The sequence below is a fragment of the Zea mays genome, chromosome 7, assembly GCF_902167145.1.
Source record: "Zea mays cultivar B73 chromosome 7, Zm-B73-REFERENCE-NAM-5.0, whole genome shotgun sequence".
NCBI lineage: Eukaryota > Viridiplantae > Streptophyta > Magnoliopsida > Poales > Poaceae > Zea > Zea mays.
The window spans coordinates 172,504,550-172,528,969 of record NC_050102.1 but is presented as its reverse complement, the minus strand read 5'-3'; positions in this window follow the sequence as shown (position 1 = coordinate 172,528,969).

Below are 24,420 nucleotides of genomic sequence, written 5' to 3'. Positions count from 1 at the left end.
CATTCGAGGCTCGGGGGCTACTGTAGGGGACCATAATTAGGGGTACCCTCAAGACGCCTAATTCTCAGCTGGTAACCCCCATCAGCATAAAGCTGTAGAGGCCTGATGGGTGCGATTAAGTCAGGGATCAGTCCATACGAGCGACTCGATCACGCCTCGCCCGAGCCTAGCCTCGGACAAGGGCAGCCGACCCCGAGAGGTTTCCGTCTCGCCCGAGGCCCCCCTTTAACGGCGGACACATCTCCGGCTCGCCCGAGGCCTTGCCTTCGCTAAGAAGCAACCCTGACTAAATCGCCGCACCGACCGACCGAGTCGCAGGAGCATTTAACGCAAAGGTGGCCTGACACCTTTATCCTGACGCGCGCCCTCAGCAGAACCGAAGTGACCGCCGTCACTTCGCCGCTCCACTGACCAGTCTGACAGGAGGACAGCGCCGCCTGCGCCACTTCGACTGCAGCGCCACTTAATAGAGTGAGACTGACAGGCGGTCAGGCCCTGCCAAAGGCGCCAGAGGAAACTCCGCTCCGCCTGACCCAGGGCTCGGACTCGGCCTAAGCCCCGGAAGACGGCGAACTCTGCTCCGCTCGACCCAGGGCTCGGACTCGGGCTAAGCCCCGGAAGACGGCGAACTCCGCTCCGCCCGACCCAGGGCTCGGACTCGGGCTAAGCCCCGGAAGACGGCGAACTCCGCTCCGCCCGACCCAGGGCTCGGACTCGGGCTAAGCCCCGGAAGACGGCGAACTCCGCTCCGCCCGACCCAGGGCTCGAACTCGGGCTAAGCCCCGGAAGACGGCGAACTCCGCTCCACCCGACCCAGGGCTCGGACTCGGGCTCAGCCCCGGAAGACGACGAACTCCGCTCCGCCCGACCCAGGGCTCGGACTCGGGCTCAGCCCCAGAATATGACGAACTCCGCTTCGCCCGACCCCAAGGCTCGGACTTCGCCCTGGCCTCTGCCGAACGACCTCCGCCTCGCCCGACCCAGGGGCTTGGGCTCGGCCTCGGCCCTGGAAGACAGACTCGACCTCAGCTTTGGAGGAGCCTCCACGTCGCCCGACCTAGGGCACAGGCCAGCCACATCAACAGGAAGCGCCATCATCACCCTGCCCCGAGCCGACTCGGGCCGCAGAGAACAAGACCGGTGTCCCATCTGGCTAGCTCCGCCAGATAGGCAATGATGGCGCCCCGCTAGCCCTGTGACGACGGCGACTCTCAGCTCCCTTACGGAAGCAGGGGGACGTCAGCAAGGACTCAACCGCTCCGACAGCTGTCCCTCCGCCAGGCTCCGTTGCTCCTCCGGCAGCCACGACATCACACCAGCAGGGTGCCAAGATCTCTCCGGCTGCCACATTGGCATGTACTTAGGGCGCTAGCTCTCCCTCCGCTAGACACGTAGCACTCTGCTACATCCCCATTGTACACCTGGATCCTCTCCTTACGCCTATAAAAGGAAGGACCAGGGCCTTCTTAGAAAAGGTTGGCCGCGCGGGGACGAGGACGAGACAGGCGCTCTCCTGGGGCCGCTCGCTTCCCTCACCCGCGTGGACGCTTGTAACCCCCTACTGCAAGCGCACCCGACCTGGGCGCGGGACGAACACGAAGGCCGCGGGATTTCCACCTCTCTCACGCCCGTCTCCGGCCACCTCGCTTTCCCCCCTTCGCGCTCGCCCACGCGCTCGACCCATCTGGGCTGGGGCACGCGACACACTCACTCGTCGGCTTAGGGACCCCCCGGTCTCGAAACGCCGACAAGAGTGTATAGAGATAAATGTCACAAAACATCAGAGTAATTATTACATAGCGGAAGTCTTATTACAAAATAAAAGAATAGATGTAAAACGAACTAAGGATCGTTGGCGCCAATGTCAACTGAAAAATGCGACCTAGATCAGATCAAACTCCTCGCCTTGTGGCTCCTCCTGAACCACCTGTTCTTCTCCTGTGGGGGTGTGAGATAGCAAGAGTGAGCTCACATACGTTCATCGCTCAACAAGTTGTGGGGAATAATGTGGCATGAACTCACCAAAGGTGGGAGTTCATGGAGTGTAAGGCTAATCAATGAAGTAAAGCCTGAGGCTGAGCATTGCTTTTATAAGTTGGTCAAAATTTTATTAGCAATTACTAAGTGTAAGTAAATACCAAACCTTAATAATAATAAAGAAAAGTAATAGTAAAATAATCCCAAATGCGATGCAAATGTCCAATTAAATTTAAGTTCCATAAATTAATCATGTGAGGGTCCGAGCTGCTCATGACCGTGAGCACGGCTAGTATACCAGTTTTACACTCTGCAGAGGTTGCGCATCTTTACCCACAAGTCATGTTACCCATCTGCCAAGAGATGGCCAATCCCATACACCTCTACCGAGGAGGTGAGGCAGGGTAACACTACGAGGCCTTTACAAAGTTCCACTAGCTTCAGAAATCCCGCTACAGTTTATAGGAAGCTCCAATGCAGGGTTCTTGCCTGACCGCCATCGCAGCAAAATCAACCAAGGACCTCCCTACACTGACCACTCCCCTACTGCCCTTGCCCCTTTCGGGTAAGGAAGACCTCCACTAGCTTTCCTAGTTAATCAGCCAAGGGCGTCCCATTATACCCTTGTGGTAGCACTGTTTTCCCGGGTGGTCGCTCCATGTTCCCATTAACATAATGATCTTAACATGAACATTAATAATAAAAGAGAATAAAAGAGTAATTATGAATAAAGTATCTTCATACCCAAATCCACATAAAGCAATAGCAGGTACTACCCAAAAATGTTTCAGTGGTGAACAAGGTATAAAGATAACCAAAACTGGGGTAACCTATTGGGTCCCATCAAAATTAACCTATGCAGATCATTATAATTAATAAGAACATGGCTGGGAAAAGTAAGTGATCAAGGGCACAACTTGCCTTCAATGAGCTCCTGCTCAGCTACTTCTACTTGTTGAACCTCAGATTCCACAGTGGCTTGCTCGTCTACTCGCATCAACACAGTACATACATAGTATAGCAAAAATTAACATTGCACCAAACATGTAAATAAAATAAACAGTAAAAATCTACACATTAAAATGAAATCATAGGAACTGGAATCACTAAATTTGGAGTTATAGAATTCAAGTTATGAATTTCCTAAGGTTTAATGTGATTAAAATAGGATTAGATGAGAAATTAATTTTCTAACTGAGTTCATATCAAAACAGAGACACTAAATGATAGACAATAATATTACAAAATTATAGGAAGTGGAATGGATTAATTTGGAGCTAAAATGAATTTAATATGAATTTATCAAATTCTAGTAATTATTTTCATGTTAAAAATCTATTTTCCATTTATATTCTCTGGTTTTCGAGTTCTCAGGACAGGGCCTCAATTATCAGAAAACGCAGGGGTTAGTCTACAATTATTCCCTAGACTCAGGGAAACAGGCCCGAGGACCGCATGTTTATTTCTAATAGAACCAGGGTTTCTTAAGCAAAAAGTCCTTGCGAAGGGGTATCCGTAGATGTGGGCCGCACGATTAGAATCTGAGGGCTCAGATTAGATCGCTCATCCCCGAACCGGTATGCATTACCAGCCGCCGGATCGGGATCCGACGGCCCAGAGTTTATGAAACCAGATCTAACCACCACCGTTAGATTCGAGATCAACGGTACCCGAGCCAACTGCGCCCGCTTCTAATCCTGGCCGTACACGCCCGATCTAACGGTCCAGGGGCCATCACCTACCTCCGTTTCCCAGGGTGGCGGCGTGCGCACACCGCGCGGCGTTCGCGGCTAGGCCATGGCCGAGGCGACCCAATTCGCCCACACAATGAGTCGATTGCTAAATCAGTTGGTGCAAAATGAAATTAGGAAGATGGCGAACACAGAGGTGGGAACTTTACCGAGGATTAGGTCACCGGAAGGCCCGCCCACGGCGCACGGCGGAGGTCTGCGGGTTAACGACGACAGTGAGCAATTCAGGCCGTTTCCTCGACCGACTCCACTTGGCTCACCCGCGGAAGGCTCCGCCGCGAACCCGCGACGATTACCGACCCGAACTACGGCTCACCCGCGGCCCAGACGTCCAGATGGTCATGCGGCCGCCTCTTCTTCCCTTTCTCTCTACTCACGGTAATGGCGGCACACGGTATGCGCGTTGACGAGGTAAGGGAAGAGCAAGGACCCGGCCACGCCCTTCTTATGGCCGCCTGAGATCGGTTCGCGCACTACTCCAACGGATTCCGCGGACTGCGCCACACGGAGCTCGCCCGATTTGCGCGGCGACGGAAGGGGAAGACCCTGGTAGAGCGGGCCCGCATAGCAGTGACAGATGCAGAGCGCGAGTGCGAGTGAGAGACCGCCAGGTGGGTCCCATAAGTCGGCGAGACAAACATTCCCAGGCGCGCGCCAAGGAACTGACGAGCTGGACCCATACGTAGGCGGGCGACAGAGTGGTAGGCGCGAAGAGGCTGACCAGTGGGCCCCGCGAAGCAGCCGGTCGAGCGCGCGCGCTGCAGTTAGTCTTGGGCCGCGCCGAGGGAAATGGGAATTAGGCCGAATTGAGGGTGCGAGGCCCATTAGTTGGGTTTTGTTTTATCCTTTTTATTTTCCATTCCTTTTTCTTTATTTTCTAATCCAAATTTAAATTTAAGTTTAAATTCAAACTTTATGGCTCATCATTACGAATTATATTGGTGATATTAGAGGTACAAATTCTGTGGATAGTTATATATATATATTATTTATTATTTATCTCCTTTATCCTTTCTTATTTCCAAACCCTAGTTTCAATTTAGGATTTAATCCAACTTTTAGGATTATTAACTTCTTATTATTATCATTATTCTTATTATTTTGTTTAATGCACAAACATATAAAACTCCAACAAGATGCACTTTATTTTGTTTTAGAATCATTTGTTTGGATTAAATCCTCTTAATTACATGTATGCTCTTTTCATGATGCAAATATGACACATAAAATAAGGATATCACCATATAATCCTTTTATACACTTTTGAGTATTACAAAAGCGCCAACGGTCGGCTTCGCCAAAGAAGGAAAGAAATCCGCACCGGACAGTGTCCGGTGGTGCACCGGACTGTCCGGTGCGCCAGGCGACAGAAGGCAAGAATTGCCTTCTTGAAATGCTATCAACGGCTCCTAGCTGCCTTGGGGCTATAAAAGGGACCCCTAGGTGCATGGAGGAGTACACCAAGCATTCCTTGAGCATTGTTGATCACTCACACTTCATTCTTGCGCACTTGTTCGACATTCTTAGTGATTTGAGCTCTGTTCTAGTAAGAACCTTGAGATATTGTCTTGAGCTCAAGTCTTGATCTTGTGTGTGCATATTTGCTGTGGATTTGAGTGTGTTGCTTCCCTCCCTTACTCTTGTGCTTAATATTGATTCTTATTGTAAGGGCGAGAGACTCCAAGTTGTGGAGATTCCTCGCAAACAGGAAAAGAGCAAAGTAAAGAAGAACACCGTGGTATTCAAGTTGATCATTGGATCACTTGAGAGGAGTTGAGTGCAACTCTCGTCCATTGGGACGCCACAACGTGGAGTAGGCAAGTTTTGTACTTGGCCGAACCACGGGATAAATCCTCGTGTCTCTTGTGCTTGTCTTTATTGTGTCTATTGTGATTCACAAGAGCTCTCCTCTCTACTCACTTGATTTCAGTTTTCTAACTCTTAATCAAGTTTGTGGTGTTAAGTTTTAAGTTTTACAGGATCACCTATTCACCCCCCCTCTAGGTGCTCTCATTGACTTTGATCAAAGAATCTCTCCAAATCTCAATTCCATTAGAGATATTTTTTCACTACTCTCACAATCAAACACTAGGCTTCTTCACAATCTTTTTAAAGAGCTCAACGGTGTTATACCATTAAACCATCTAGGAGGTAGCAACCTCCAAGTGTAACAAGCCTATGATCTTACTTGATGATCTCCCTAATGTCCTAAAGCTTAAAAATGATGTAATGCACTAGGGTACTACAAATATCACTAAGAATGAACCACTGAACAGTGTGAATGAGAGAGAGGAGAGGGAAGGGTCAAACATGATCGCAAGTGTTCCAAATGGTTTCCTTTTAAGTGTCCAACCTCGAGCACCAAGTATTCATAGCCCCAATACAAAACTAGTCATTAAAGTAACTTCCCATGCAAAGCAGAGATTCTCGAACTATCTGTGGTACAAGCTTGGACAATTTGTGTTTGAATCCCAACAACTATAAAAGTCTCTGCCAAGTACAGTATCAGAAAAAAATGACTTATGTACATGTCGCTCCCTAGATCCTGACAGACCGCGATTCACTAAAAAACAAACAAAACTTGTTTAGGTTAATCTAGTTACACACTCACAATGACAGATAGGCCACGCCCTAGGGTGGACAATCGCCATGACTTTGCAAGTCCACGGTAGAATTACACAAGTTCTGCACACTTCCATCAGTTATAGTGGTGAATAGTCTGTGCCTTAGGAGCAGACAATCTAACATAGACTTTCTAAGTTCATGACATCATTACACAAGTTATGTTCACTTTCCCTAGATATAACGGTGGACTATCCGGGCCCCAAGAGTGAACTATCCATTCCCACGTGTGAACTATTCACAGTACAAATTTTCAACACTCATTTTTAAAGATATTTTCGGCTCCATTTCTTCGAAGATCGCAGTTTTGTTACGCCTCATGTAAATATATCACTATATGAGCAAGGAAGTACTGGAGACACATCGAATAAGATAATTGACCTCTCTTGATAATATCGCTATGTAGCCTACTTAATCTATTCAACTTTCAATCTCTAAGCACCTCTTGACCGATAAAACAAAAACCTATTGTTATACCTTTGCCTTGTGCATTTCATTCCGTCTCCTCAAAGATGGCACTTTAATTGTTGCACATAGCATAAAGTTCCTCCATCATCCTTCATTAAATGATACATAATGATTATTCATAGTATAGCTAACCATGCTATCTTGGATCATTATTCATAGCATGATGTTCCTCTATCGTCCTTCATCAAGTGATGAACAATGATCATCCATAGTATAGCCAACTGATCATTGTTCATAGCATAAAGTTTCTACATAATCCTTAATTAAATGATGAACAATACCCATCTATAGTGTAGCCAACCATGCATACTTTGATCATTGTTCATAGCATGAAGTTCCTCCATCATCCTTCATCAAGCCACTTGATCAACAACACAAATCAACACTTGGTTTGATCTCTCTTTAATGGTATGATCCAATTCATGTCATCGCATGGCCTTATTGTTTCATTGATCACAACTAAGCTTGATTTTTACTATTGTTTCTGGTCCATCAATGCCAAATCCTTGATCTAGCTTCACCACCACATGGTCCACCGTACCTGAGCCTCTGACTTGCCCTTCACACTAGCAACCCGGTCGATCGTAACCAAGTAGTATCTCCTAATTTTCTCCGTCTAGCCACATGACACCATGTTATGTCTCATGTAATAAGCCCCTTCATCATACTCATTGAGCATATCAATATAACCAAGCCACTTCACCACCATGGCTCAAGTAGCTCACACTAGTGTCCATGTGGACTGATCACATGTGTATATCAACATAAACACATATTAGTTCATCTAAGTTATCTCTCAATTACCAAATCAAATAAGGTCTTTACACAGTCTCCATGAGATCATTAGGAGTAGACTTTGAATGTGGCATCATGCCTTTGGGAGTCATAATGCCCTTAGTCAGGGCCAATTATATTCCTTTGACTTGTAGGTACCTCCATACTTAGGGTCTCTTTATTTGTGCTTTTCAAACTATTTTCGCTTTTGCAAAAGCCAACTAAAGAGCTAAAATGTGACATTCGCTTTGGCCAAAAGCTTCTTTTGCTCAAGTACAAAACAAAAACATCTCATCCCTAGCTTTTATGTGTTACTAGCAAAGTTCTCATGTGTTGCGACAGCACACAATCTTCTTCAACGCGAACTCATGTACATGTCGCTTCAACCTTCTGGTTCACCAAATTAATATCCAGTCCTCATTGAGTCCTTTCACCATCCTTCTTTTATGAATTTCCTCTCTCTAACTACTAGTGATACATAAAGAAAAATTGAAAGCGAAAGCTCACTGATGGTTGTTGTATAGGATGTTATTATTTGCTGAAGTGAACTACCCAACTTCGGGTACATTACAATACAAGCAGGTTGTCCCATCTGATGGATGAGATCAGAAACCAACAAGGGGATAAGAAGAGGAAGAAGAAGAGGAAAACAAAGATGAGGAATCCTCAACATTGTCTCTATATGCTTGGTCGAGGCTGAAAGTCGCCTAGAGGGGGGTGAATAGGCGGAATCTGAAATTTATAACTTTAAACACAATCTACAAGTCGAGGTTAGCGTTAGAAATAAATCGAGTCCAAAAGAGAGGGCGAAAACAAATCAACCAAGAAATAAAGCGGATGACACGGTGATTTGTTTTACCGAGGTTCAGTTCTTGAAAACCTACTCCCCGTTGAGGTGGTCACAAAGACCGGGTCTCTTTCAACCCTTTCCCTCTCTCAAACGGTCACCTAGACCGAGTGAGCTTTCTCCTTAATCAAACGGGTCACTTAGACCCCACAAGGACCACCACAACTTGGTGTCTCTTGCTTTGATTACAAGTGTCTTGAGAACAAGAATGAGGAAGAAGAAAGCGATCCAAGAATAAGAGCTCAAAGAACACGAGCAAAACTCTCTCTCTCTCTAGTCACTATTTGTTTGGAGTGGAATTGGGACTTGGAGAGGCTTTGATTCTATTGAATTGTGTCTTGTATTGATTGCCCTAGCTCTTGTATTGAATGAGATATCTGAAAAACTTGGATGCTTGGAGTGGTGGTGGTTGGAGGTATTTATAGCCCCAACCACAAATTCAACCGTTGGGGGGCTGTCTGTCGATGGGCGCACCGGACACTGTCCAGTGCTCCAGCCACGTCACCACCCTGTTAGGGTTCTGACGGTTTCGACCGTTGAAGATCTGAGATCTTGGGGCACCGGACAGCCCGGTGCCGCACCGGACAGTCACTATTCACTGTCCGGTGCGCCTTCTAGCGCTGCTCTGACTCTGCGCGAACTGTCCGCGCACTGTAGCGCTTTTGCAGGTGTCCGTTGGAGTGGACCGTTGTGCTGGAGCCGTTGCTCCGCTGGCACACCAGATAGTTCAGTGGCACACCGGACAGTCTGGTGAATTATAGCGGAGTGGCGTCTGAGAAACCCGAAGGTTAAGAGTTCAGCTTGTACGATCCCTGGTGCACCGGACACTGTCCGGTGGTGCACCGGACAGTCCGGTGCGCCAGACGAGGGTTCTCTTCGGTTTCTTTTGTTCCTTTGTTTTGAACCCTAACTTGAATCTTTTTATTGGTTTGTGTTGAACCTTTGGCACCTGTATAATATATAATCTAGAGCAAACTAGTTAGTCCAATTATTTGTGTTGGGCATTTCAACCACCAAAATCATTTAGGAAAAGGTTTGACCCTATTTCCCTTTCAATCTCCCCCTTTTTGGTGATTGATGTCAACACAAATCAAAGCAAATATATAAGTGCAGAATTGAACTAGTTTGCATAAGGCAAGCGCAAAGGTTGCTTGGAATTAAACCAATTAATACTTTCACTAGATATGCATGGATTGCTTTCTTTCTTTTTAACATTTTGGACCACATTCGCACCACTTGTTTTGTTTTTGCAAATTCTTTTGAAAGTCTTTTTGCAAATAGTCAAAGGTACATGAATAAGATTTCGAGAAGCATTTTCAAGATTTGAAATTTTCTCCCCATGTTTCAAATGCTTTTCCTTTGACTAAAACAAAACTCCCCTGAATGAAATTCTCCTCTTAGTGTTCAAGAGGGTTTTACCAATTGAAAGAATATTTTTAGATACCAATTGAAAATCCTCCTTTAAATATATTAATTTGAAATATAGATACCAATTGAAAATTTTATTTCGAAAAATTGGTGGTGGTGCGGTCCTTTTGCTTTGGGCTTAATATTTCTCCCCCTTTGGCATTAATCACCAAAAACAGAGTCTTTTGAGAGCCCTTCTACTTTTCTCCCCCAATGGTACATATAAACATGAGTGAAGATTATACCAAAGTGGAGTGATGGTGAAGGGTAGATGATACCGAAAGAGTAGAGTGGAAGCCTTGTCTTCGCCGAAGACTCCATTTCCCTTTCAATCTATGACTTAGCAGAGGAATAAACTTGATAATACATTAGTCATAGATATAAAAGAGATATGATCAAAGGTATATAAATGAGCTATGTGTGCAACGTTTCAATCAAAGTTCCTAGAATCAAGAATGTTTAACTCATTTCTAAGTTTGGTAAAGGTTTTCTCATCTAATGGTTTGGTAAATATATTGGCTAGTTGTTCTTTGGTGCTAACATAAGCAATCTCAATATCCCCCCTTTGTTGATGATCCCTCAAAAAGTGATACCGAATGGCTATGTGCTTAGTGTGACTATGTTCAATAGGATTATCCGCCATGCGGATTGCACTCTCATTGTCACATAGGAGAGAGACTTTGCTCAATTTGTAGCCATAGTCCCTGAGGGTTTGCCTCATCCAGAGCAATTGCACGCAACAATGGCCTGCGATAATGTACTCGGCTTCGGCGGTAGAAAGAGCTACTGAGTTTTGTTTCTTTAAATCAAAAGTGGATCCCTTGGGGTACCAAAGACCAAACTTAGGTGTATAAACTAAATATCTCATGATTCTTTTCACGACCCTAAGGTGAACTTCCTTAGGATCGACTTGGAATCTTGCACACATGCATACGGAAAGCATAATATCCGGTCGAGATGCACATAAATAGAGTAAATATCCTATCATCGACCGGTATACCTTTTGATCTATAGATTTTCCTCCCGTATCGAGGTCGAGATGCCCATTGGTTCCCATGGGTGTCTTGATGGGCTTGGCATCCTTCATTCCAAACTTGGTGAGTATGTCTTGTATGTACTTTGTTTGGCTGAAGAAGGTGCCCTCTTGGAGTTGCTTGACTTAAAATCCTAGAAAATACTTCAACTCCCCCATCATAGACATCTCGAATTTTTGAACCATAATCCTACTAAACTCTTCACAAGTAGATATGTTAGTAGACCCAAATATGATATCATCAACATAAATTTGGCATACAAACAAATCATTTGCAATAGTTTTAGTAAAGAGGGTAGGATCAGCTTTTCCGACTTTGAAGCCATTAGTGATAAGAAAATCTCTTAGGCATTCATACCATGCTCTTGGGGCTTGCTTGAGCCCATAAAGCGCCTTAGAGAGTTTATACACATGGTTAGGGTACTCACTATCTTCAAAGCCGGGAGGTTGCTCAACATAGACCTCTTCCTTGATTGGTCCATTGAGGAAGGTGAGAGCACCTAGAGGGGGGGGTGAATAGGTGATCCTGTAAAACTTCAAAACTTAAGCCACCAAAACTTGTTAAGGGTTAGCACAAGTATGGCCAAGTGGCTAGAGAGGACTCAAAACACGATAACCACAAGAAAGCAATCACAGAGTTGACACGGTGGTTATCCCGTGGTTCGGCCAAGTACAAAACTTGCCTACTCCACGTTGTGGTGTCCCAACGGACGAGAGTTGCACTCAACTCCTCTCAAGTGATCCAATGATCAACTTGAATACCACGGTGTTTTTCTTTCCTTTGATCTTTTCCCGTTTGCGAGGAATCTCCACAACTTGGAGTCTCTCGCCCTTACAATTGAGTTCACAAAGAAATACGGAGTAAGGTGGGAATGAGCAACGCACACAAGACTCGAAAATCAGAGCAACAACACGCACACAAGTCGCAACAAGAGCTCGCAACGCAACACAGAGAGTTCACAACTCCACAAGAGCTCTATATGCTATCACAATGAAACGAATGCGTGAGATTGATGTCTTGGTGCTTAGAAGAGTTGTAGGAATGCTTGGTGTTCTCCTCCATGCGCCTAGGGGTCCCTTTTATAGCCCCAAGGCAGCTAGGAGCCGTTGAGAGCACATCTGGAAGGCTATCCTTGCCTTCTGTCGTCGGGCGCACCGGACAGTCCGGTGCACACCGGACACTGTCCGGTGCCCGATTTATTTCCTTAAATGGCGAAGCCGACCGTTGCCGACCGTTGCAGATCTGGCGCACCGGACAGTCCGGTGCTTCCTTCCGACCGTTGGCTCGGCCACGTGTCGCGCGCCGATCGCGCGGCCGACCGTTGGCCCGGCCGACCGTTGGCTCACCGGACAGTCCGGTGTACACCGGACAGTCCGGTGAATTTTAGCCGAAGTCGCCGGAGAAAAACCCGAGAGAGGCCTCTTCGGCCAAGGCAGCCTGGTGCACCGGACACTGTCCGGTGCACCACCGGACACTGTCCGGTGCACCACCGGACAGTCCGGTGCCCCAGACCGAAACAGCCCCTTGGCTGCACACAGCCAAGTCTTCTCTTCTCTTCTTCTTTCTGTTTCTAACACTTAGACAAATATATTAGTACACAAAACCAATGTACTAAGACTTAGAAACATACCTTTGTTGAAGATTTGCACTTTGTTCATCCATGGGCGTTGATTCACATTTAAACACTTGTGTTGACACTCAATCACCAAAATACTTAGAAATGGCCCAAGGGCACATTTCCCTTTCAATCTCCCCCTTTTTGGTGATTTATGCCAACACAACATAAAGCAACTAGAACAAGTGCAAAATCACTTCAAATAAAAACTAACTTTGAGTTTTATTCAATTTTGGCATATATGGATCATCCTTTGCCACCACTTGGTTTGTTTTTGCAAATCAAACTCAAATCTCTATCTCTAAGTCAAACACACATGTTGAAGCATAAAGAGAGTCATTCCAAAAGAGATTGATCAAAGATTTCAAAAACTCCCCTATTTCCCATAATCAATACTTCTCCCCACAAGAAGTCAATTTTTGACAAGAGACGCAATAAAAGAGTTTTGCTAAAACAAAAAGCTCTATTCTACTGTTTTCAAAATCTCTCAAGTGGTAGCTGATCCATTTATCACTTTGGCCTTTATTTTCTCCCCCTTTGGCATCAAGCACCAAAACGGGATCAATCTTGGCCTTCTAACCCCATTGCCTCACCAAAGTCTTCAATTAAGAGCAAATGGCAATAAGATTTCATGAGATGAACTTGGAATTAGTTACCCTCTCATCGGAGTGCAGTGGAAGTCTTTCATGGTCCAAGTCCACCTTTTCCCTTTCAATCCTCCTTCGAGACTAAATTACCAAACTCAAGCACATGGTTAGTCTCAAAGGGTCAAGTTGTAACACATCTCCCCCTAAACATGTGCATCACTTTGCAACGGACTTGTGAGGTCCAGGGAGTGTTTGTACAACTTGAGCACCATAATAAGCAACATAATGCAAAAAGGAACATGACCAAAAGCATAACTACATGTATGCTACAATTCAATCCAGGTTCCGCGAATCTAAGACATTTAGCTCACTACGCAACCTGCAAAAGGTCTTCTCATCTAGAGGCTTAGTGAAGATATCGGCTAGCTGGTTCTCGGTGCTAACATGAAACACTTCGATATCTCCCTTTTGCTGGTGGTCTCTCAAAAAGTGATGCCGGATGTCTATGTGCTTTGTGCGGCTGTGTTCAACAGGATTTTCCGCCATGCGGATAGCACTCTCATTGTCACATAGGAGTGGGACTTTGCTCAGATTGTAGCCAAAGTCCCGGAGGGTTTGCCTCATCCAAAGTAGTTGCGCGCAACACTGTCCTGCGGCAACATACTCGGCCTCAGCGGTGGATAGGGCAACGGATGTTTGTTTCTTAGAGTTCCATGACACCAGGGACCTTCCTAAGAATTGGCACGTCCCCGATGTACTCTTCCTATCGACCTTACATCCAGCATAGTCGGAGTCTGAGTATCCAACTAAGTCAAAGGTAGACCCCTTTGGATACCAGAGCCCGAAGCAAGGCGTAGCAACCAAATATCTAAGAATTCGCTTCACCGCCACTAAGTGACACTCCTTAGGATCGGATTGAAATCTAGCACACATGCATACGCTAAGCATAATATCCGGTCTACTAGCACATAAGTAAAGCAAAGAACCTATCATTGACCGGTATGCTTTTTGATCAACGGACTTACCTCCTTTGTTGAGGTCGGTGTGTCCGTCGGTCCCCATCGGAGTCTTTGCGGGCTTGGCGTCCTTCATCCCAAACCGCTTTAGCAGATCTTGCGTGTACTTTGTTTGGGAGATGAAGGTGCCGTCCTTGAGTTGCTTCACTTGGAACCCAAGGAAGTAGTTCAACTCGCCCATCATCGACATCTCGAATTTCTGCGTCATCACCCTGCTAAACTCTTCACAAGACTTTTGGTTAGTAGAACCAAATATTATGTCATCGACATAAATTTGGCACACAAACAAATCACCATCACATGTCTTTGTAAAAAGAGTTGGATCGGCCTTCCCAACCTTGAAAGCATTAGCAAGTAAAAAGTCTCTAAGGCATTCATACCATGCTCTTGGGGCTTGCTTAAGTCCATAGAGCGCCTTAGAGAGCTTACACACATGGTCGGGGTACCGTTCATCCTCGAAGCCAGGGGGTTGCTCCACGTACACCTCCTCCTTGATTGGCCCGTTGAGGAAAGCGCTCTTCACATCCATTTGGTACAACCTGAAAGAATGGTGAGCGGCATATGCTAGCAAGATTCGAATTGACTCTAGCCTAGCCACAGGAGCAAAGGTCTCCTCGAAATCCAAACCTGCGACTTGGGCATAACCTTTTGCCACAAGTCGAGCCTTGTTCCTCGTCACTACCCCGTGCTCGTCCTGTTTGTTGCGGAACACCCACTTGGTTCCCACAACATTTTGCTTCGGACGAGGCACCAGTGTCCAAACTTCATTGCGCTTGAAGTTGTTTAACTCCTCTTGCATGGCCAACACCCAGTCCGGATCTAGCAAGGCCTCTTCTACCCTGAAAGGCTCAATAGAAGAGACAAAGGAGTAATGCTCACAAAAATTAACTAATCGAGATCGAGTAGTTACTCCCTTGCTAATGTCACCCAGAATTTGGTCGACGGGATGATCCCTTTGAATCATCGCTCGAACTTGGGTTGGAGGTGCCGGTTGCGCTTCTTCCTCCATCACGTTATCATCTTGTGCTCCCCCTTGATCAACTGCCTCCTGTTGATGAACCTGTTCATCGTCTTGAGTTGGGGGTAGCACCATGGTCGAGGAAGAAGGTTGATCTCGTTTATCTTGTTCCTGTGGCCGTACTTCTCCAATCGCCATGGTTCGTATAGCGGCTGTCGGAACATCTTCTTCATCTACATCATCACAATCAACAACTTGCTCTCTTGGAGAGCCATTAGTCTCATCAAATACAACGTCGCTAGAGACTTCAACCAAACCCGATGATTTGTTGAAGACTCTATACGCCTTTGTATTTGAGTCATAACCTAACAAAAACCCTTCTACAGCTTTGGGAGCAAACTTAGAATTTCTACCCTTCTTTACTAGAATGTAGCATTTACTCCCAAATACACGAAAGTACGATACATTGGGTTTGTTACCGGTTAGTAGCTCATACGATGTCTTCTTGAGGAGGCGATGAAGGTAGACCCTGTTGATGGCGTGGCAAGCAGTGTTAACGGCTTCCGTCCAAAAGCACTCGGGGGTCTTGAACTCTCCTAGCATCGTCCTCGCCATATCGATGAGCGTCCTGTTCTTCCTCTCTACCACACCATTTTGCTGTGGTGTGTAGGGAGCGGAGAACTCGTGCTTGATCCCTTCTTCTTCAAGGAACTCCTCCACTTGAAGGTTCTTGAACTCGGATCCGTTGTCGCTCCTTATCTTCTTCACTTTGAGCTCAAACTCATTTTGAGCTCTCCTGAGGAAGCGCTTGAGGGTCCCTTGGGTTTCAGACTTATCCTGCAAAAAGAACACCCAAGTGAAGCGGGAAAAATCATCAACAATAACTAAACCATACTTACTCCCTCCTATGCTCAGATAGGCGACAGGTCCGAAGAGGTCCATATGCAGCAGCTCCAGGGGTCTTGAAGTGGTCATCACGTTCTTGCTGTGATGCGCTCCTCCCACTTGTTTACCTGCTTGACAAGCTGCACAAGGTCTATCTTTTTCGAAATGCACGTTAGTCAAACCTATCACGTGTTCTCCCTTTAGAAGCTTGTGAAGGTTCTTCATCCCTACATGTGCTAAGCGGCGATGCCACAGCCAGCCCATGCTAGTCTTAGCTATTAAGCATGCATCTAGACCGGCCTCTTCTTTTGCAAAATCAACTAAATAAAGTTTGCCGTCTAATACACCCTTAAAAGCTAGTGAACCATCACTTCTTCTAAAGACAGACACATCTACATTTGTAAATAGACAGTTATACCCCATATTGCATAATTGACTAACAGATAGCAGATTATATCCAAGAGACTCTACTAAAAACACATTAGATATGGAGTGCTCATTAGAAATTGCAATTTTACCTAAACCTTTTACCTTGCCTTGATTCCCATCACCGAATACAATTGAATCTTGGGAATCTTTATTCTTGACGTAGGAGGTGAACATCTTCTTCTCCCCCGTCATATGGTTTGTGCATCCGCTGTCGATAATCCAGCTTGAACCCCTGGATGCATAAACCTGCAAGGCAAATTTAGGCTTGGGACTTAGGTACCCAACTCTTGTTGGGTCCTACAAGGTTAGTCACAATTTCCTTAGGGACCCAAATGCAAGTTTTATCACCTTTGCATTTTGCCCCTAACTTCCTAGCAATTACTTTTCTATCCTTTCTACAAATTGCAAATGAAGTATTCAAAGCACAATAAATTGTAGAAGGTTCATTCACTACTTTCCTAGGAGCATGAATAACATTCTTTCTAGGCACATGATGAATAGCATTTCTCCTAGACATATTTCTACCATGCATAACATGAGAACTAGAAGCAGTCATAGCATAAGAGTCATAAGCATGTGAATCAAACACATCATGACCTCTAAAAGCATTTCTAGAATATCTCCTATCATAGTACATAAAAGCATGGTTCTTTTGCATATTACTAGCCATAGGGGCCTTCCCTTTCTCCTTGGCGGGAATGGGAGCCTTATGGCTTGTTAAGTTCTTAGCTTCTCTCTTGAAGCCAAGTCCATCCTTAATTGAGGGGTGTCTACCAATTGTGTAGGCATCCCTTGCAAATTTTAGCTTATCAAAATCATTCTTGCTAGTCTTAAGTTGAGCATTAAGACTAGCCAGTTCATCATTAAGCTTGGAAATTGAAACTAGGTGTTCACTACAAGCATCAATGTCAAAATCTTTACACCTCGTACAAATTTCAACACGTTCTACACAAGAATTGGATTTATTTGCTACTTCTAATTTAGCATTTAAATCATTGTTGACACCTTTCAAAGTAGAAATGGTTTCATGACAAGTAGATAGTTCAAAAGAAAGCATTTCATTTCTTTTAACTTCTAAAGTATAGGATTTTTGTGCCTCAACAAATTTATCATGCTCTTCATACAATAAATCCTCTTGTTTCTCTAAGAGTTTATCCTTCTCATTCAATGCATCAATTAATTCATTAATTTTGCCAATTGTAATTCTATCTAGACCTTTAAATACACTAGAATAGTCTATTTCATCATCGTCACTAGAATCATTATCACTAGAAGAAGCATAAGTAGAGTTTCGAGTACTTACTTTCTTCTCCTTAGCCATGAGACACGTGTGACGCTCGTTGGGGAAGAGGGCCGATTTGTTGAAGGCGGTGGCGGCGAGTCCCTCATTGTCGGAGTCGGAGGAGGAGCAATCCGAATCCCACTCCTTGCCTAGATGCGCCTCGCCCTTGGCTTTCTTGTAGTGCTTCTTCTTCTCCCTTTTGTTCCCCTTTTCCTGGTCACTTTCATTATCAGGACAGTTAGCAATAAAATGACCAAGCTTACCGCATTCGAAGCATGATCGCTTCCCCTTGGTCTTAGTCTTGCTCGGCTGTCCATTGCGACCCTTTAGCACCGTCTTGAATCTCTTGATGATGAGGGCCATTTCTTCATCATTAAGACCGGCTGCCTCAATTTGCGCCACCTTGCTGGGTAGTGCCTCCTTGCTCCTTGTGGCTTTGAGAGCAAAAGGTTGCGGCTCGTTGATCGGTCCATTCAAGGCGTCGTCCACATACCTTGCCTCCTTGATCATCATTCGCCCGCTGACGAATTTTCCTAGGACTTCTTCGGGCGACATTTTGGTGTACCTGGGATTCTCACGAATATTATTCACCAAATGAGGATCAAGAACGGTAAAGGACCTGAGCATTAGTCGGACGACGTCGTGGTCCGTCCATCGCGTGCTTCCGTAGCTTCTTATTTTGTTGATAAGGGTCTTGAGCCGGTTGTATGTCTGAGTTGGCTCCTCGCCCCTTATCATCGCGAATCGTCCAAGCTCGCCTTCCACCAACTCCATTTTGGTGAGCAAGGTAACGTCATTCCCCTCATGAGAAATCTTGAGGGTGTCCCAGATCTGCTTGGCGTTATCCAAGCCGCTCACTTTGTTATATTCATCCCTGCACAATGAAGCTAGAAGAACAGTGGTAGCTTGTGCATTCTTATGGATTTGCTCATTAATGAATGAAGGGCTATCCGAGCTATCAAATTTCATTCCACTTTCCACAATCTCCCAAATGCTTGGATGGAGAGAAAATAGGTGAGTACGCATTATGTGACTCCAAAATCCGTAGTCCTCTCCATCAAAGTGAGGAGGCTTGCCAAGTGGAATGGGGAGCAAATGAGCATTTGAGCTATATGGAATGCGCGAATAATCAAAAGAAAAGTTTGAGTTAACCGTCTTTTGTTTGTCGTGGTCGTCGTCCTTTTGGGAAGAAGAGGACTCATCGCTGTCGTAGTAGACGATCTCCTTGATGCGTCTTGTCTTCTTCTTCTTCCCATCTTTTCGCTTGTGGCCCGAGCCCGAGTCATTGGACTTGTCATCCCTTGGCTCGTTGACGAAGGACTCCTTCTCTTTGTCGTTGATCACAATTCCCTTCCCCTTAGGATCCATCTCTTCGGGCGGTTAGTCCCTTTTTGAAGAGAACGGCTCCGATACCAATTGAGAGCACCTAGAGGGGGGGGGGGGGTGAATAGGTGATCCTGTAAAACTTCAAAACTTAAGCCACCAAAACTTGTTAAGGGTTAGCACAAGTATGGCCAAGTGGCTAGAGAGGACTCAAAACACGATAACCACAAGAAAGCAATCACAGAGTTGACACGGTGGTTATCCCGTGGTTCGGCCAAGTACAAAACTTGCCTACTCCACGTTGTGGTGTCCCAACGGACGAGAGTTGCACTCAACTCCTCTCAAGTGATCCAATGATCAACTTGAATACCACGGTGTTTTTCTTTCCTTTGATCTTTTCCCGTTTGCGAGGAATCTCCACAACTTGGAGTCTCTCGCCCTTACAATTGAGTTCACAAAGAAATACGGAGTAAGGTGGGAATGAGCAACGCACACAAGACTCGAAAATCAGAGCAACAACACGCACACAAGTCGCAACAAGAGCTCGCAACGCAACACAGAGAGTTCACAACTCCACAAGAGCTCTATATGCTATCACAATGAAACGAATGCGTGAGATTGATGTCTTGGTGCTTAGAAGAGTTGTAGGAATGCTTGGTGTTCTCCTCCATGCGCCTAGGGGTCCCTTTTATAGCCCCAAGGCAGCTAGGAGCCGTTGAGAGCACATCTGGAAGGCTATCCTTGCCTTCTGTCGTCGGGCGCACCGGACAGTCCGGTGCACACCGGACACTGTCCGGTGCCCGATTTATTTCCTTAAATGGCGAAGCCGACCGTTGCCGACCGTTGCAGATCTGGCGCACCGGACAGTCCGGTGCACACCGGACAGTCCGGTGCTTCCTTCCGACCGTTGGCTCGGCCACGTGTCGCGCGCCGATCGCGCGGCCGACCGTTGGCCCGGCCGACCGTTGGCTCACCGGACAGTCCGGTGTACACCGGACAGTCCGGTGAATTTTAGCCGAAGTCGCCGGAGAAAAACCCGAGAGCGGCCTCTTCGGCCAAGGCAGCCTGGTGCACCGGACACTGTCCGGTGCACCACCGGACACTGTCCGGTGCACCACCGGACAGTCCGGTGCCCCAGACCGAAACAGCCCCTTGGCTGCACACAGCCAAGTCTTCTCTTCTCTTCTTCTTTCTGTTTCTAACACTTAGACAAATATATTAGTACACAAAACCAATGTACTAAGACTTAGAAACATACCTTTGTTGAAGATTTGCACTTTGTTCATCCATGGGCGTTGATTCACATTTAAACACTTGTGTTGACACTCAATCACCAAAATACTTAGAAATGGCCCAAGGGCACATTTCCCTTTCAGAAGGCACTCTTCACGTCCATTTGATAAAGCTTGAAGCCATGGTAAGTAGCATAGGCAAGTAATATACGAATTGACTCAAGCCTAGCTACGGGTGCATAGGTTTCACCGAAATCCAAACCTTCGACTTGTGAATATTTCTTGGCCACAAGTTGGGCTTTGTTCCTTGTCACCACACCATGCTCATCTTGCTTATTGCGGAATACCCATTTGGTACCTACAACATTTTGATTAGGACGTGGAACTAAATGCCATACCTCATTCCTCGTGAAGTTGTTGAGCTCCTCTTGCATTGCCAACACCCAATCTGAATCTCTTAATGCATCTTCCACCCTATATGGCTCAATAGAAGACACAAAAGAGTAATGTTCACAAAAATGAGTGACTCGAGATCGAGTGGTTACCCCCTTATGAATATCGCCGAGGATGGAGTTCACAGGGTGATCTCTTTGAATCGCTTGGTGGACTCTTGGGTGTGGCGGTCTTTGACCCTGTATTTCTTGATCATCTTCCTTGTCTTGATCATTATCATCTCCCCCTTGATCATTGTCCTCCTCTTGAGGTGGCTCATCCTCTTGATCTTTATTTTAATCATCTTGAGCTTGATCCTCATCTTGGGTTGGTGGAGATGCTTGCATGGAAGATGACGGTTGATCTTGTGCTTGTGTGGGCTCTTCAGATTCCTTAGGACACACATCCCCAATGGACATGTTCCTTACTGTGACGCATGGAGCCTCTTCATCATCTAGCTCATCAAGATCAACTTGCTCTACTTGAGAGCCATTAGTCTCATCAAACACAATGTCACAAGAAACCTCAACTATTCTAGTGGATTTGTTGAACAATATGTATGCCCTTGTGTTTGAGTCATAACCAAGTAAAAAGCTTTCTACAGCCTTAGGAGCAAATTTAGATTTTCTACCTCTTTTAATAAGAATAAAGTATTTTCTACCAAAGACTCTAAAATATGAAACGTTGGGCTTTTTACCGGTGAGGAGTTCATATGATGTCTTCTTGAGGATTCGGTGAAGGTAGAGCCGATTGATGGAGTAGCAGGCGGTGTTAATTGCCTCAGCCCAAAACCGGTCCGGAGTCTTGTACTCATCAAGCATGGTCCTTGCCATGTCAAGTAGAGTTCTATTCTTCCTCTCCACTACACCATTTTGTTGAGGTGTGTAGGGAGAAGAGAACTCATGCTTGATGCCCTCCTCCTCAAGAAAGCCTTCGGTTTGTGAGTTCTTGAACTCTGTCCCGTTGTCGCTTCTTATTTTCTTGATCCTTAATCCGAACTCATTTTGAGTCCATCTCAAGAATCCCTTTAAGGTCTCTTGGGTTTGTGATTTTTCCTGCAAAAAGAACACCCAAGTGAAGCGAGAATAGTCATCCACAATTACAAGACAATACTTACTCCCGCCGATGCTTATGTAAGCGATCGGGCTGAATAAATCCATGTGGAGTAGCTCAAGCGGTCTGTCGATCGTCATGATGTTCTTGTGTGGATGGTGAGCTCCAACTTGCTTCCCTACTCGACATGCGCTACAAACTCTGTCTTTCTCAAAATGAACATTGGTTAGTCCCAAAATGTGTTCTCCCTTTAGAAGCTTGTGAAGATTCTTCATCCCAACATGGGCTAGTCGCCGATGCCAGAGTCAACCCATATTAGTCTTAGCAATTAAGCAAGTATCGAGTTCAGCTCTATTAAAATCAACCAAGTATAGCTGACCCTCCAATACTCCCTTAAATGCTACTGAATCATCACTTCTTCTAAAGACAGTAACACCTAAATCCATAAAAAGACAGTTGTAACCCATTTTACATAATTGAGAAACAGAAAGCAAGTTATAATCTAAAGAATCTACAAGAAAAACATTGGAAATAGAATGGTCAGGTGATATAGCAATTTTACCAAGTCCTTTGACCAAACCTTGATTTCCATCCCTGAATGTGATAGCTCTTTGGGGATCTTCGTTTTTCTCGTAGGAGGAAAACATCCTTTTCTCCCCTGTCATGTGGTTTGTGCACCCGCTATCAATTATCCAACTTGAGCCCCCAGACGCATAAACCTACAAAACAAATTTAGGCCTTGTTCTTAGGTACCCAAACGGTTTTGGGTCCTTTCACATTAGAAACAAGCACCTTGGGTACCCAAACACAAGTCTTGGATGTTTGCCCCCAACATATTTGGCAACTACTTTGCCTGATTTGTTAGTTAAAATATAGGAAGCATCAAAAGTCTTGAATGAAACATTAGGCTCATTTGATGCAGTAGGAGATTTCTTTTTAGGCAATTTAACATGGGTTGGTTTCCTAGAGCTAGATGCCTCGTTCTTATACATAAAAGCATGATGAGAACCAGAATGAGATTTCCTAGAATGAATTCTCCTAATTTTATGCTCAGGATAACCAGCAGGATATAAAATGTAACCCTCGTTATCCTGAGGCATGGGAGCCTTGCCCTTTACAAAATTTGACAATCTTTTAGGGGCATTAAGTTCGTGAAAGTCACCTACAGGGGGGGTGAATAGGCAAATCTGAAATTTATAAACTTTAAGCACAACTACAAGCCGAGTTAGCGTTAGAAATATAACCGAGTCCGAAAGAGAGAGCAAAAACAAATCAACCAAAGAAATAGAGCGGATGACACGGTGATTTGTTTTACCGAGGTTCGGTTCTTGCAAACCTACTCCCCGTTGAGGTGGTCACAAAGACTGGGTCTCTTTCAACCCTTTCCCTCTCTCAAACGGTCACTTAGACCGATTGAGCTTTTCTCCTCAATCAATTAGGTCACTTAGACCCCACAAGGACCACCACACAATTGGTGTCTCTTGCCTTGATTACAAAGGTGTTGAGAACAAGAATGGGGAAGAAGAAAAGCGATCCAAGCGACAAAAGCTCAAATGAACACGAAAATCTCTCTCTCATTAGCCACTAATTGTTTGGAGTAATTTTTTGACTTGGGAGAGGATTTGATCTCTTGTTTGTGTCTTGGAGTGAAGTCTAGAGCTCTTGTATTGAATGCAATGGTTGAAAACTTGGATGCCTTGAAGTGGTGGTGGTTGGGGTTATTTATAACCCCAACCACCAAACCAACTGTTGGGGTTGGGCTGCTGTCGATGGGCGCACCGGACAGTCCGGTGCGCCAGCCACGTCACCCAACCATTAGTGTTCGACCGTTGGAGCTCTGACACCCTAGCCCACCGGACAGTCCGGTGGTGCACAGACAGCCACTGTTCACTGTCTGGTGCGCCTTCTGGCGCTGCTCTGACTCGAGTTCCTTAGAGAGAGTTGTCTTGCGCCCCTAGGTATTCTCTACCTACCCACCTGTGTCGGTTTCGGGTACAGGTACCCTTTTGTTGAAGGTCGTTCGAGCTTTTCCTGGGAGTATGGCATGGGTTACATACTTCAGCGCCGTAACGCCTGGTATGAGCCTCGTGGAGAAGCAATGGCTAGTCCACGGGGCTCATACTTCAGCGCTGTAGCGCTTGGTACTCGGACCTCGGCTCGAGGCGCGCACTGTCCGCGCACTGTAGCGCTTTTCAGGTTTCCGTTGGAGTCGACCGTTGCGCTGGAGCCGTTGCTCCGGTGGCACACCGGACAGTTCGTTGAATTATAGAGGAGTGGCTTTTCCAAAAACCCAAAGGTGAGGAGTTGGAGTCGATCCACCCTGGTGCACCGGACACTGTCTGGTGCGCCAGACCAGGGTTCTCTTTGGTTTCTTTTGCTTCTTTCTTTTGAACCCTAACTTGGACCTTTTTATTATTTTGTGTTGAACCTTTGGCACCTTTAGAACTTATAATCTAGAGCAAACTAGTTAGTCCAATTATTTGTGTTGGGCAATTCAACCACCAAAATCATTTAGGAAAAGGTTTGACCCTATTTCGCTTTCAATCTCCCCCTTTTTGGTGATTGATGCCAACACAAACCAAAGCAAATATATGAGTGCATAATTGAACTAGTTTGCATAAGGTAAGTGCAACGATTGCTTGGAATTAAACCAATTTAAACTTTCATAAGATATGCATGGATTGCTTTCTTCCTTTTAACATTTTGGACCACGCTTGCACCACTAGTT